This window comes from Rutidosis leptorrhynchoides, chromosome 3 (assembly GCF_046630445.1).
Source record: "Rutidosis leptorrhynchoides isolate AG116_Rl617_1_P2 chromosome 3, CSIRO_AGI_Rlap_v1, whole genome shotgun sequence".
Classification (NCBI taxonomy): domain Eukaryota; kingdom Viridiplantae; phylum Streptophyta; class Magnoliopsida; order Asterales; family Asteraceae; genus Rutidosis; species Rutidosis leptorrhynchoides.
In genome coordinates this window covers 167495600-167511505 of record NC_092335.1, presented here as the reverse complement: position 1 = coordinate 167511505, position 15906 = coordinate 167495600, and the positions used below count along the sequence as shown (strand labels likewise).

General features: G+C 38.3%; 1 protein-coding gene across 1 annotated transcript in view; it reads right to left on the bottom strand.

The window, feature by feature from the left end:
* LOC139896986 (F-box/FBD/LRR-repeat protein At1g13570-like) overlaps positions 1–15906 on the bottom strand; it is a 302934-nt gene that overhangs the window by 284091 nt on the left and 2937 nt on the right. The gene's annotated exons all lie outside the window — the stretch shown is intronic.

The following is a 15906-nucleotide window of genomic DNA, read 5'->3' as shown; positions in this document are numbered from 1 at the left end:
ATAAATGTCTAAGGTGTGGAGGGTATCATCCAGATAAGTTCTGTGTAGTAGTGTGTACCAAGTGTAACAGAACCAGACATAGTGTAACTAAGTGTGATGTCTATGGACCAAAGGCATATAAAAATAACAGAACAAATAATTCCATTATTTGTTACGGATGCGGAAAGCCGTTCAGCAAAGCATGCCCTAATCAAGGGAATAATAATGGGCAAGGCCGTGGATGAGTCTTCAACATTAATTCGGCAGAAGCACAGGAAGACCCGAAGCTTGTTACGGGTACGTTTCTTATTGACGATAAATCTGCTTATGTTTTATTTGATTCGGGTGCGGATAGAAGCTATATGAGTAGAGATTTTTGTGCCAAATTAAATTGTCCATTAATTCCTTTGGATAATAAATTTTTACTCGAATTAGCAAGCGGTAAACTAATTACAGCAGATAAAGTATGTAGGGATAGAGAAATTAAACTGGTTGACGAAACGTTTAAGATTGACTTAATACTAGTCGAGTTAGGGAGTTTTGACGTAATAATTGGCATGGACTGGTTGAAAAAGGTGAGAGCAGAGGTCCTTTGTTACAAAAATGCGATTCGCATTATGCGAGAAAAAGGAAAACCTTTAATGGTGTACGGAGAAAAGAACAACGCGAAGTTAAATCTTATTAGTAGTTTGAAGGCGCAAAAACTAATAAGAAAAAGTTGCTATGTCATTCTAGCACACATCGAAGAAGTCAAACCTGAAGAAAAGAACATCAGTGATGTTCCCATCGTAAAAGAATTTCCTGATGTATTTCCAAAAGAATTACCGGGACTACCTCCACACCGATCTGTTGAATTTCAAATAGATCTCGTACCAGGAGCTGCACCAATAGCTCATGCTCTATACATACTTGCACCCAGCAAAATGAAGGAACTCCAAAGCCAATTACAAGAACTTTTAGAGCGTGGTTTTATACGACCAAGGACATCACCGTGGGGAGCTCCTGGTTTGTTTGTCAAAAAGAAGGATGATACATTCAGATTGTGTATCGACTACCGAGAGTTGAACAAACTTACCATCAAGAACCGTTATCCACTACCGAGAATCGACGATTTATTTGATCAACTACAAGGCTCGTCGGTTTATTCGAAGATCGATTTATGTTCCGGGTATCATCAAATGCGGGTGAAGGAGGATGATATTCCAAAGACTACTTTCAGAACGCATTACGGTCATTACGAGTTTATGGTTATGCCGTTTGGATTGACTAACGCACCAGTTGTGTTGATGGACCTCATGAACCAAGTGTGTGGACCATATCTTGACAAATTTGTCATTGTTTTCATCGATGACATACTCATTTACTCAAAGAATGATCAAGAGCACGAAGAACATTTGAGAAAAGTGCTAGAATTATTGAGGAAGGAACAACTGTACGCAAAAATTTTAAAGTGTGCATTTTGGTTGGAAGAAGTTCAATTCCTCGGTCACATAGTGAACAAAGAAGGTATTCAATTAGATCCGGCAAAGATTGAAACCGTTGAAAAGTGGGAAACCCCGAAAACTCAGAAGCATATACGCCAATTTTTAGGACTGGCTGGTTACTACAGAAGGTTCATCCAAGATTTTTCTAAAATAGCAAAACCCTTGACTGCATTAACGCATAAAGGGAAGAAATTTGAATGGAAGGATGAGCAGGAGAAAGCGTTTCAATTGTTGAAGAAAAAGTTAACTACGGCACCTATATTGCCATTGCCCGAAGGGAACGATGATTTTGTGATATATTGTGACGCCTCAAAGCAAGGCCTCGGTTGTGTACTAATGCAACAAACGAAGGTAATTGCTTACGCGTCTAGACAATTGAAGATTCACGAGCAGAATTATACGACACACGATTTGGAATTGGGCGCTGTTGTTTTTGCATTAAAGACTTGGAGGCACTACTTATATGGGGTCAAAAGTATTATATATACCGACCACAAAAGTCTCCAACACATATTTAATCAGAAACAACTGAACATGAGGCAGCGTAGGTGGATTGAGTTATTGAATGATTAAGATTTCGAGATTCATTACCACCCGGGGAAGGCGAATGTGGTAGCCGACGCTTTGAGTAGAAAAGGACAGAGAACATATACGGGTAAAAGCTATGAATATAATTATTCGTACTAACCTTACTACTCAAATAAAGGAGGCGCAACAGGGAGTTTTAAAAGAAGAAAATTTGAAGAATGAAATACCTAAAGGATCGGAGAAACATCTTAATATTCGGGAAGACGAAACCTAGTATAGGGATGAAAGAATTTGGGTACCAAAGTTTGGAGATGTAAGAGAAATGGTACTTAGGGAAGCACATAAAACCAGATACTCAATACATCCCGGAGCGAGAAAGATGTACAAAGATCTCAAGAAACACTTTTGGTGGCCGGGTATGAAAGCCGATATTGCTAGATACGTAGGAGAATGTTTGACGTGTTCTAAGGTCAAAGCTAAACATCAGAAACCATCAGGTCTACTTCAACAACCCGAAATCCCGGAATGGAAATGGGAAAACATTACCATGGATTTCATTACTAAATTGCCAAGGACTGCAAGTGGTTATGATACTATTTGGGTAATAGTCGATCGTCTCACCAAGTCAGCACACTTTCTGCCAATGAGAGAAGATGATAAAATGGAAAAATTGGCACGTTTATACTTGAAGGAAGTTGTCTCCAGACATGGAATACCAGTCTCTATTATCTCTGATAGGGATGGCAGATTTGTTTCAAGATTTTGGCAGACATTACAGCAAGCATTGGGAACTCGTCTAGACATGAGTACTGCCTATCATCCACAAACTGATGGGCAAAGTGAAAGGATGATACAAACCCTTGAAGACATGCTACGAGCATGTGTTATTGATTTCGGAAACAGTTGGGATCGACATCTACCGTTAGCAGAATTTTCCTACGACAACAGTTACCATTCGAGTATTGAGATGGCGCCGTTTGAAGCACTTTATGGTAGAAAGTGTAGATCTCCGATTTGTTGGAGTGAAGTCGGAGATAGACAAATTACGGGTCCGGAGAAAATCCAAGAAACTACGGAGAAAATCATTCAAATTCAACAACGATTGAAAACCGCCCAAAGTCGACAAAAGAGCTACGCAAATAGTAAAAGAAAAGATATAGAATTTGAAATTGGTGACATGGTCATGCTTAAGGTTTCACCTTGGAAAGGCGTTTTTCGATTTGGTAAACAGGGGAAACTAAATCCAAGGTACATTGGACCATTCAAGATTATAGATCGTGTCCGACCAGTAGCCTACCGACTTGAATTACCTCAACAACTCGCCAGTGTACATGATACTTTTCATGTATCGAATCTGAAGAAATGCTTAGCCAAAGAAGATCTCACTATTTCTTTAGACGAAATCCAAATCAATGAAAAACTTCAATTCATTGAAGAACCAGTCGAGATAATGGATCGTGAGGTTAAAGGACTTAAGCAAAACAAAATACCAATCGTTAAGGTTCGATGGAATGCTCGTAGAGGACCCGAGTTTACCTGGGAGCATGAAGATCAAATGAAGCTGAAATACCCGCACCTATTTCCAGAAGATGCGTCAACACCTCCAACTGCTTAAAAATTTCGGGACGAAATTTATTTAACGGGTAGGTACTGTAGTGACCCGAACTTTTTCATGTTTATATATATTAAATGAAGTTGATATTTACATGATTAAATGTTTCCAACATGTTAAGTAATCAAACTTGTTAAGACTTGATTAATTGAAATAGGTTTCATGTAGACAATTGACCACCCCAGTTGACCGACGATTCACGAACGTAAAACTTGTAAAAACTATATGATGATATATATATATGGATATGTATATAGCTAACATGATATTATGAAAAGTAAGTATCTCACTAGGTATATTAACAATGAGTTATATACATAAAATGAGACTATTGAATTATGAAACTCGAAACGATATATATATAACGATTATCGTTATAGCAACGCCTTACTAAATACAAATGTATCATATTATGATATATTCATTGTTGGTGATTTGTGTCACCAATATGATTTAAGTGTAATGGGATTAATTTGTTAACCAAAATAACCTTGATAAATATCGAACAAGTTTGGGAAAGTGTAGAGTGCACACTTGTTTGAACTTATCTTGATTATGACGGGGGTTCGGGGGCAGCGCCCCTGATAGCGGGGTCTAAGGGGTGGCAACCCCTGGCAGGGTCCAAGGGGCAGAGCCCCTGGCTGGGATCGAGCTGCCAGGTCAGCTCAGAATTTTTTTGTTTGGGTTAATATCGCTTTATTAAAAATGTGTTAAAATTTGATTTAAAGCTTTCAACAACATTAAATGAGATCATTAACTTAAAGCTTTCAAAAACAACAATTACATGTAACGACTAACGATGACTTAACGACTCAATTAAAATGAATATACATGTAGTGTATTAAGATGTATTAGTACACTTTTGAAAGACTTCAAGACACATATCAAAGTAATTCTACTTAGCAAAAATGCTTACAATTACATTTCCATTCATTTTCATCAACAATTCTACTCGTAGTCATTCAGTATTCGTATCCGTATTATACACAGCTTTTAGACGTACTTACTATGAGTATATACCAATAGGAACTAGCATGGGATTCCACTCTTGATTATGGCATGCATGACTAATCAAATTTAACTTTTACCGTGAACTAGTCAACTAACTAGAACTCCTTTTAACCCCACTCACCACTCACCAATCAATCCATTTCACTTCCAATTCTCTTTCTAATTCTCTCTCAACACCTACACACACTTATGAACAAATTTTTCCAGTAAACTAATCATCATCTTCATCAAAAATTACTTCAAGAATCAAGCTATAATCATCATAGGAAGAACACTTCAAGAACTTTCAAGCCATCCAAGATCCTTTGAAGCTAGATCATTTCTTGTCACTTTCAGTAGGTTTACCTACTAAACTTGAGGTAGTAATGATGTTCATAACATCATTTGATTCATATATATATATAACTATCTTATTCGAAGATTTAAACTTGTAATCACTAGAACATAGTTTAGAATATTCTAAACTTGTTCGCAAACAAAGTTAATCCTTCTAACTTAACCTTTAAAATCAACTAAACACATGTTCTATATCTATATGATATGCTAACTTAATGATTTAAAACCTGGAAACACGAAGAACACCGTAAAACCGGATATACGCCGTCGTAGTAAAACCGTGGGCTGTTTTGGTTTGGATAATTAAAAACTATGATAAACTTTGATTTAAAAGCTATTCTTCTGGGAAAATGATTTTTATTATGAACATGAAACTATATCCAAAAATCATGGTTAAACTCAAAGTGGAAGTATGTTTTCCAAAATGGTCATCTAGACGTCGTTCTTTCGACTGAAATGACTACCTTTACAAAAATGACTTGTAACCTGTATTTTCGACTATAAACTTATACTTTTTCTGTTTAGATTCATAAATTTAAGTTCAATATGAAACCATAGCAACTTGAATCACTCAAAACGAATTTAAAACGAAGAAGTTATGGTAAAACAAGATTGGATAATTTTGCTTGTTGTAGCTACGTGAAATTTGTAACAAATCTATACAAATCATAACTTAACCAACTTATATTGTATTATACATGTATTCTAACATATATTATGTAATCTTGGAATACCATAGACACGTATACAATGTTTTGACATATCATATCGACCCATCTATATATATTGTTTGGAACAACCATAGATACTCTATATGCAGTAATGTTTGAGTTAGCTATACAGGGTTGAGGTTGATTCCAAAATAATATATATACTTTAAGTTGTGATCGAGTCTGAGACTTGTAGACACTGGGTCGTGGATTGATTCGAGATAATATATATATTGATTTATTTCTGTACATCTAACTGTGGACAACTAGTTGTAGGTTACTAACGAAGACTGCTGACTTAATAAACTTAAATTGTTAAAACGTAATAAAAATGTTGTGAATGTATTTTGATCATACTTTGATATATATGTACATATTTGTTATAGGTTCGTGAATCGACCCGTGGCCAAGTCTTATTTTCCGACGACGTGAAAATCTGTGAAAGTGAGTTATAGTCCCATTTTTACTATCTAATATTTTTGGGATGAGAATACATGCAGTTTTGAAAATGATTTACAAAATACACACAAGTATTGAAACTACATTCTATGTTGAATCGTTATACCAGATATCTTCCTTGTTGAACTTGTAGCCTAAGAATTGGTGTTTATTATAATTGCCACCAATTGACGCGAATCCTAAAGATAGATCTATGGGCTTTGACACGCCCCAGTCAGAGAATTTGAACTGCTTTAGTACTTCGATATTTATATATGGGGATATTCTAGATGTATTTGTTAATGTTGGTTACCAGGTGTTCAACCATATGAATGATTTTTATGCAGATTGCATGTTATTGAAAGATGAAATCTTGTGGTCTATTATTACAATTTGATATATAGGTTAAACCTATAACTCACCAACATTTTTGTTGACGTTTAAAGCATGTTTATTCTCAAGTGATTATTAAGAGCTTCCGCTGTTGCATGCTAATTTATGGACAAGAGTTGGAGTCAGCATGCTTGTATAATATTGTTTAAAAACTGCATTCGAAGACATATATATTGTTGTGTAATATTATTGTAACCATTATGTAATGGTCGTGTGAAAACGCTATATTTTAGATTATCATTATTTGATAATCGTCGTATAGAGGTCAAAACCTCGCAACGAAATCAATTAATATGGAACGTTTATAATCGATATGAACGGGACATTTCATAAGTGATTGCAAGTAAGTAGGTTATATATGTATGTGTATAATTATTGCATTCACTAAGCGTTTTGCTTACCCTCTCGTTGTTTACCTTTTTAGACTCCAGCGTGGACAAAGGCAAGGGTATTCGTTTGGATTAGAGAATTCTCACTTTTGATATAATTGTGGAGGCTTTTGTGTTTCGACCTAGGTTTTGGGTAGTTTAACCCCAAACACCATGCTCGTCTTTGGTTTGGTACTTAAACTCGTGGTTCGAAAATGTTGTTGGTCAATTACGGGTCATGGTACCCTTTTTGTAAACTCAAAATCTTTTGATTTGGTTGCATTGTAATGGTCGTGAGAGAATTAATATTTTAAGTGTATGTGTTTGGAAATTTTGGCTTTTGGGTGTAAAAACTGGCGATCAGCTCCTTTTGTGTAGTGAAGCGCGCCGCGCACAATGGTGCGCACCGCGCAAATGGGCTAAACCAAGCATCATCTGGCTGGTACACGTTCTGACCTGGAAACGAGCTTTAGCGCGCGCCACACAACCATTTGCGCACCGCGCATGTTGGTCTGGCCAGAATTCTGGTGATGTTTTAAAAGAAAAAAAATTTGTCGTGTTTTAGGTAATCGAAGTTGGGTCGTTACAAGTGGTATCAGAGCATGGTCTAAGGAATTTAGGCGACTCGAGATAGGTGCCTAGACTTAGACTTTATTTGTGTGTACGTTTTATGCGGGACTTGTAGGAGACAGGTCGGACCGGGTTGGGTTAGTGCCTAGGCTTAGGTGAACTAACTTGATGATAATTGTTTTGTTTTGTGTTTGCAATCATCGAGAAAGATAGACGTTGTATTAGAAATTTGATGTGACGTGCTCGCGTAACAATGACTAGCTACCATTGTTACGGGTTCAAATCTTGTCAAACGAGCAATGTACGACGAGTATTGAGCAAGATGGGGTGGTATGGTATACGTATGTCGTTTTCATTTGATTCGTTGTTTAACCTGTTCCATTTTATAGAATGAAGATGAGAAACGGGCACGATACCGATAACGGAGGTACGATCGAAGACTCCGAGTTCACGGCCAAGGTTGAGACCATATTGCAAAAGCATCATGCGACTTTTCTAGCGGACGTTAAGAAAATGTTCCTAGAGTCGGTTGACGAGCAAGTAACCGATCTAATCAAGGAACAAGTTAATGCTATCGTTCAAGGTGATAATGTTGGAAGGCGAGACTTCCACTATAATAATTTCAAGGATGCTCAACCTCCCACCTTTGATGGTGAGCGAGACCCACTAAAGAGCAACCGTTGGATCTCTGATATGGAGGGGGATTTCCGTACTAGTGAATGCCCTCTCGATAAGAAGACGAGATATGGAAGTAGTATGTAAAGAGGTGATGCCAAGTTGTGGTGGGACGCAAAAATATGACTTTATGGCGAATAGTAAAGCATGGGTTTGACGTGGGACGAGTTTAAGGCGGAATTTTTCAAAGAATACCGAACTTCGGCTGATCTTTCGAGGTTTAAGGACGAGTTGCATGCTTTGAGGCAAGGGTCGATGGATTTGAACACTCTCAAGTCCACTTTCTTATCGAAGACCCAATTATTCCCGGAGTATGTCGGGAATGATGTTGAAGGAAGACTTCTATCAAACCTTGAATGATAACTATCAAGAAAGGATTAGTAGAAACTCGGTGAAAACTTTTGACGAGTTGTTTGACATAGCTAAGGATTTTGAGTCGCTTGCCCCGAGAAAGAGTGACTTTTCTTTTATCAAAAGAAAGTTTGAAGCTGCTATCCATTCGAACAAGAAAAGTAGAGGTGCAACCGAAAGTGTCGGTAGTGTGAAGAAGAGTGCTTCCGGAGGTTTTCCTTTTCCGTGCCACAATTGTGGGCAAAAGGGGCATATGGCTCGTGATTGCCCGAAACCATCCTCAACAACAAAACTCACTTGTTTTAATTGTCAAAAAGAAGGACACCGAAAGTCGGAGTGTCATGATTTGCGGGGTGATCAAGAGGTTAGAGAAGGCGGCGGTTACGGCTCGAGGATGAAACTACTTGATGACTAATGATGAAGCCAAACAATCCAATGAAGTTGTCTCAGGTACTTTCATGGTTAACTCTAATCCGGCAAGAATACTATTTGATAGCGGTGCTAATTTATCGTTTGTGTCATCAAGATTTTTGCCTAAGCTTAATAAACCACTAGCTAAGTTGAGTCATCCGGTAGAAGTCAAAATAGCGGATGGTAAGACGGTGCTAGGGGTTGATGTGTGTAAAGATTGTAATGTTGTGTTTGGTGCCGAAACCTTTAAAATCGATCTTATCCTGATGACTTTTGGTGAGTTTGATATCGTTGTTGGTATGGATTGGCTCGATCGTAATAGAGCCGATATTTCATGCCATGAAAAGTTCATTCGTGTAAAGACCCCAAGTGGGGGAGAGTTAATTATTAATGGCAATAAGCGAAGGAGACTCGTACCATTATGCACTTATGCGCGGGCACGCTGTTTCTTTAGTGGTGGTGGCATGGCTTTTTCTTGCCCATGTAGTTGATACTCGTGAAGAGCCAGCATCCATTCGTGAAATTTTGGTGGTTAATGAATTCGAAGACGTTTTTTCGGATGAGTTACCGGGTGTTCCGGTTGAAAGACAAGTTGAATTTTGCATTGAGTTGGTTTCAGGGGCTACTCCCATTGCTAAAACTCCTTATTGTTTAGCACCAACGATAATGCAAGAGTTTTTGAATCAAACCCAAGAGTTGCTTGAAAAGGGTTTCATCCGACCGAGTGCTTCGTCATGGGGTGCTCCGGTTTTTTTCTTGAAAAAGAAGGACGGTAGTATGCGGATGTGCATCGATTATCGGGAGTTGAATAAAGTGACGATCAAGAATAGTTATCCATTTCCTCAGATTGACGATTTGTTTGATCAACTCCAAGGCGCGACTTATTTTTCTAAGATTGACTTACCATCCGGTTATCACCAAATGCGGGTCCGTGAGGAAGACATTGAGAAAACGGCCTTTCGAACTCGTTACGGGCACTTTGAATTTTTAGTTATGCCTTTCGGTCTTACGAATGCACCGGCGGCATTCATGGATCTTAAGAACCGAGTGTGCCAACCTATGTTGGACAAGTCAATAATTGTGTTCATTGACGACATACTTGTCTATTCTAAGAGTATGAAAGAACACGAAAGTCATTTGCGCGAAGTGTTGAAGACGTTGCGGAAGGAAAAGTTGTATGATAAATTCTCCAAGTGTGAATTTTGGCTAAGGGAAGTGCAATTCTTTGGCCATATTGTGAACAAGGAAGGTGTTCAAGCAGATCCGGGGAAGATAGAGGCGGTGAAGGGTTGGGGACAACCGACTACACCTACGGAAATTTGAAGTTTTCTCGGATTGGCCGGTTATTATCATCGGTTTATCCAAGACTTCTCAAAAATCGCTTCTCCATTAACGAAGTTGACAAGGAAGAACGCGAGATTTAATTGGGAAAACGAGCAAGAAATTGCTTTCCAATTGTTGAAAGAGAAGTTTTGTCAAGCTCCGGTTTTGGTGTTACCGGAAGGTACAGAAGATATGACGGTTTATTGTGATGCCTCGTTAAATGGGCTCGGGTGTGTTCTAATGCAACGGGGTAAAGTCATCGCTTATGCCTCTCGACAATTAAAGGAACACGAAAAGAGATATCTGACTCATGATCTTGAATTGGCGGCGGTGGTGCATGCGTTGAAAATTTGGCACCACTACTTGTATGGTGACAAGTGTACGATTTATTTGGATAACAAGAGTTTAAAGCATCTCTTTGATCAACGAGATTTGAACTATCGTCAACGCAGATGGATCGATGTGGTAAAAGATTATGATTGTGAGATACTTTACCATCCGGGTAAGGCGAATGTGGTCGAGGATGCGTTGAGTCGAAAGAGTCAACATCCGGCAATACAAGTAGGTACGTTGCGCATGACTATTACTAACGATTTTCTTGTAAAGCTTGGTGAGATTCAAATTGAAGCTTTCATTAATAATAAGCATGAGGAACGAATTATGGGGCAAACAGAGTCTATTACTTTAGGTCCACATAGTTTTTTGTCCTTTCAAGGAAGAGTCTGGGTGCCTAAGATGGGTGGCTACCGACAAGTGCTACTTGATGAAGCACATAAGTCAAGGTATTCCATTCATCTGGGTGCGACGAAGATGTACCTTGATTTGAAGAAAGAGTATTGGTGGCCCGGAATGAAGCGTGACGCGGTTAAGTATATTGAACAATGCGTTACATGTTTGCAAGTTAAGGCCGAACACCAAAAGCCGTATGGTATGTTACAACCGTTAGAAATCCCGAAATGGAAGTGGGAGCACATTACCATGGATTTCATTATGAAATTACCAAAGACGGCGAGAACCCAATTTGATACAATTTGGGTGATAGTTGATGGGTTGACGAAAAGTGCTTTGTTTCTTCCCATTCGAGAGACGATATCGTCGGGGAGACTTTATCAAAGTTGTTTATTAAGGAAGTGATATCGAGACATGGGCTTCCTATATCTATTGTTTCGGATCGGGATACTCGTTTTACATCTCAATTTTGGAATAAGTTTCACGAAGACATGGGTACACAATTAAAGATGAGCACTGTGTATCATCCTCAAACGGACGGTCAAACCGAACGTACGAATCAAACATTGGAAGATATGTTACGGGTGTGTGTTATTGATTTCGGTGGTAGTTGGGATAAACACTTACCTTTGGTGGAATTCTCGTACAACAATAGTTATCATAGTAGTATCGGGATGCCACCTTATGAGATGCTTTATGGGGGAAGGTGTCGAACTCCAGTTTATTCGGGTGAAGTAGGACAGTAGGAAATCGGGAGTACCGATTTGGTTTTGGTGACGAATAGTATAATTGAGATGATATAGGTTCGATTAAAGGCACGCAAGATAGACAAAAATCTTATGGCGATAAGCAGAGGCGACCGATTGAGTTCCAAGAAGGAGACATGGTGATGCTTAAGGTTTCGCCGTGGAAGGGTATTATTCGATTTAGAAAACGGGGAAAGTTAGCTCCTCGATTTATTGGGCCTTTCAAAATCTTGGATCGTGTTGGTGAGGTTGCGTGTAGACTAAAGTTACCCGAAGAGCTTGCGGAGATTCATAACACATTCCATGTTTCCCACCTCCGTAAGGGTCTTGCAGATGACTCGAAGTGGGTACCGTTGGATGAGATTTCCTTGAACAACAAGCTAGAATATGTCGAGGAACCGATTGCCATACTTGATGAAAATATTAAGATGTTGTGTAACAAAGAAGTGAGGACTTTTAAAGTCCAATGGCATCATCGAAAGGGTTCCGAGTTCACATGGGAACCCGAAGAGTTTGTTTTGGTGTATCTTCCTGCTTGTCATGCGGCTTGGATTGCGAGGACGCAATCCGAATCAAGTGGGGGAGAGTTGTAAGACCCGAAACCGATTTGAACATAATGTGTATATATTAATTGCTGGCTGGAATTCGTGACAAAAGGAGTGCGCGGGCCGCATAAGCTGCAGACAGCTCATATCGTTTTTCTCTTATTTTAAAAGGGGTATTTTGGTATTTTAACTTCTTGGACGGATTTAAGGCCACAAGATCAGTTTTAGGAGTGCCATTCACTCCTCTTTCACATACCTTATCTCTTCCACTTCAATTTTAGAGAGAGAAAGAATTCTAGTGTGAGAAAGCTCAAATCAATGAAGAAGAAGCTTGATTCGGGTCAAAGCGCGAGTTTTAAAGTTGTTCATCTAGTCCCTAGTTACGTTTTGATTGTGGTGGTATGTTCTAAACTTGATTTTCTTTACCTTGATTTATTTGGGGGGTTAGGGTTTGGGTCAATGGTGAACATAAAACCCATTTGTTAGTGGTTTGGGGTTTTTTGGGTAAGATTGAGTCATAAGAACCCAAGAATGACTAGCCTAGGGTTTTAAAGTGTTAATTTGTGTTTATGGGTCTTAAATGGTTAGTTAATCACTAGCACACCTTGTTTTTAAGTTAATGGGTGTTAATTTGATTTGTGGATGACCCAAATGGGTGTGTTGACCTTGAATTGGGTCAAACGAGTCTTGGGTGACCTATGTTGACTAATGTGTATAAAAATTGGACTAACCTTGTGTTAATAAGTGTTTTAAGACCATAATCAATTGATGTTAGTGATTTAGTATAATCTTGACCTAGTGTGAGGGTTAATGGTGCAAATGGGTCACATTTGCACTAAGGGTCAAAATAACACTAGGATGGTGAGTGAGTTGGATGACCAACTTGATGGTATGATTGATTATGTGCATAATGTAATAGGTACGTTACATTGAAGGTTGCGAGCTTGGTTACCGTTCAACAAAGGCGTTAAGGTGAGTGGAATAATTATAGGCTTATGTATATAATGTATTTAGTTGTGTGGCGTGAAATGTGGGTTAGTCGCGGTGTTAAGACACCACATTTTATGTAACGAGTGGGTTAGTCGCGGTAATAAGACACCACTCCGGGGTTAGTGACATGTGGGCTAGTCGCGGTGTTAAGAGGCCACATTGTCGTGATGGGTGGGTTAGTTGCGGTGTTAAGACACCACCCGGGGGTTAGTGATACGCGGTGTTAAGTACACTAACGGATGTTGTGAACACCGATGGTCTTTCGCGAGCACCATTCCCTTGTAGTATTGGTTAACCATGGTTACATGTTTTAGTGTAGCATATTGTATTGTTCAGGTTATATATGTTATAGTTTGCGCTAGCTTGTGGTATTGGAGATTTAGCGTTGTACTTTGCGATGGTATGCTATTTATATTGCTAGCGTGTATGAGGTAAATGAGTAAGTGATTTCAAGTAAGTAGGTTATATGTGTACGTGTATAATTATTGCATTCACTAAGCGTTTTGCTTAACTTCTCGTTGTTTACCTTTTTAGGCTCCGGCATGGACAAAAGCAAGGGTATTCGTTTGGATAGAGATTTCCCACTTTTGATATGATAGTGGAGGCTTTTGTGTTTCGACCTAGGTTTTGGGTAGTTTAACCCCAAACACCATGCTCGTCTTTTGTTTGGTACTTAAACTCGTGGATCGAAAATGTTGTTGGTGAATTACGGGTCATGGTACCCTTTTTGTAAACTCGAAATCTTTTGATTTGGTTGAATTGTAATGGTCGTAAGCGAATTAATGTTTTAAGCGTATGTGTTTGGAAATTTTGGCTTTTGGGTGTAAAAACTGGCGATCAGGTCCTTTTGTGTAGTAAAGTGCGCCGCGTACAATGGTGCGCACCGCGCAAATGGGCTAAACCAAGCATCATTTGGCTGGTACACGTTCTGACCTGGAAACGCGCTTTAGCGCGCGCCGCGCAACCATTTGCGCACCGCGCATGTTGGTCTGGCTAGAATTCTGGTGATGTTTTTTTAAAAAAAAAAATTTGTCGTGTTTTGGGTAATTGAAGTTGCGTCGTTACAATTAATCTCATTATTAAACAAGCCTTTTCACTCTATTAAATTGAACATTCAATTATTCAGACGGTTATTCAGCTCAAAAAAACAAATAATAATAATTTATCTATCACTTATTCTTCACAGACATATTATTTTAATTCAGACAACATGGCTCAGAGTGTGTTTGGATGAAACTAGCTGGAGCTGGAACTTGTAGTTGGAGCTGGAGCTTATGGACTAGAGCTGGAGCTGGAGCTTATTTTTGAAGTTGGTAACTGGAGCTTATTATTTTCTCTAAGTGTTTGGTAAACTAGCTGGAACTTATTTTTCAATTCATAAGCTCTATTTTTTCAGAGCTTATGATTTTTATAAGCTCTATTTTTTATGTGTACCAAACAAGGCTTATTACTTGGAGCTTATTAAAATCATAAGCTCAAGCTCCCATAAGCTCTTGCGCCAAACACATCCTTAATAAGAAAATAACAAACATGTTATTTGGTTTTCATGTTTAGTCTATTCTTATTTTTCTTATTTGTATAAATACCAAATTGATGAATGAAATAAACAAATTTTTAATTCATATCAAATTTTACATGGTATCAAATCGGAGCATATTCATACACTCGGGGCTTGAAACTGGCCCTGGTATAGAAATAGATTCATACATTTGAATTAACAAATAGACATTAAAAGTTCTACTACTAATCGAATACGTAAAAAGATACTTTACAACATTATGAATTACCTCATACACGAGTACATGAACTATCAAAATCATCAGGAGCAACATGAGCGAACGAGCGATCCAATTGCTAAGAGTCTTCTTAATATCCGAGTGATTAACATAAGTCAATTCATACATACTACACAAATTCACCACAAACGTCTCGTTCAAAGCAGTAGTCGGACCCGCTCTAATGAATTCTCCAATACCATAATAGAATCCGATAAGTATCTCAAATACACAAATAAAGTGCTTTATTATTAATCGCAACTACATCATAATCATCCCGATCAATACACTCTTGATACTCCCTTACAGCAGAAACATAATCCTTACCAAACCATAAACATCATAGCCCTATTCCTATTTACAAGTGTCTTCATCACGGTTTCTACTTTTTCATCACTAACAATTCCTTCAACCACACCAAAACTCGCTTTCGCGCCTTCTAAATCACCTAATTGCATTTGAATATAACCAAGCCTCGACATTAATACAGCGCTAGCTACTAGGTCGAGATTCGCTTAATCAAATCTTTAATTAAATTCAAACATACAACATCTACATTTTGCTGCAGGTATTTCTTAAAAGAAAAAGAACCATCAACACCACAAGTCTTTTTCTTATGCTGCTACAATTTTTTTGTTGGGGGTTTAATAATTTGAGAAAAAAAAAATCAAGAAACAAGATTATATATGAAAAGTAATCAATTGTCAATACAGTTGCTGCCAAATGCATACATTTTTAATATCATAATATCACAGCTCTCTTAGCTGCAACAACTTACTATGTGCAGATGCCAAAAGTCATGATCTTATGTGTTTAAACACTGAAGCACATATTGCCACACCAATGAAAAAACAGCTTATGTGTCGCAACCTTTGAGATATAGAAGACAGACCACATTAGCTGCAACAACCTACTATGTGCAGATACCAAAA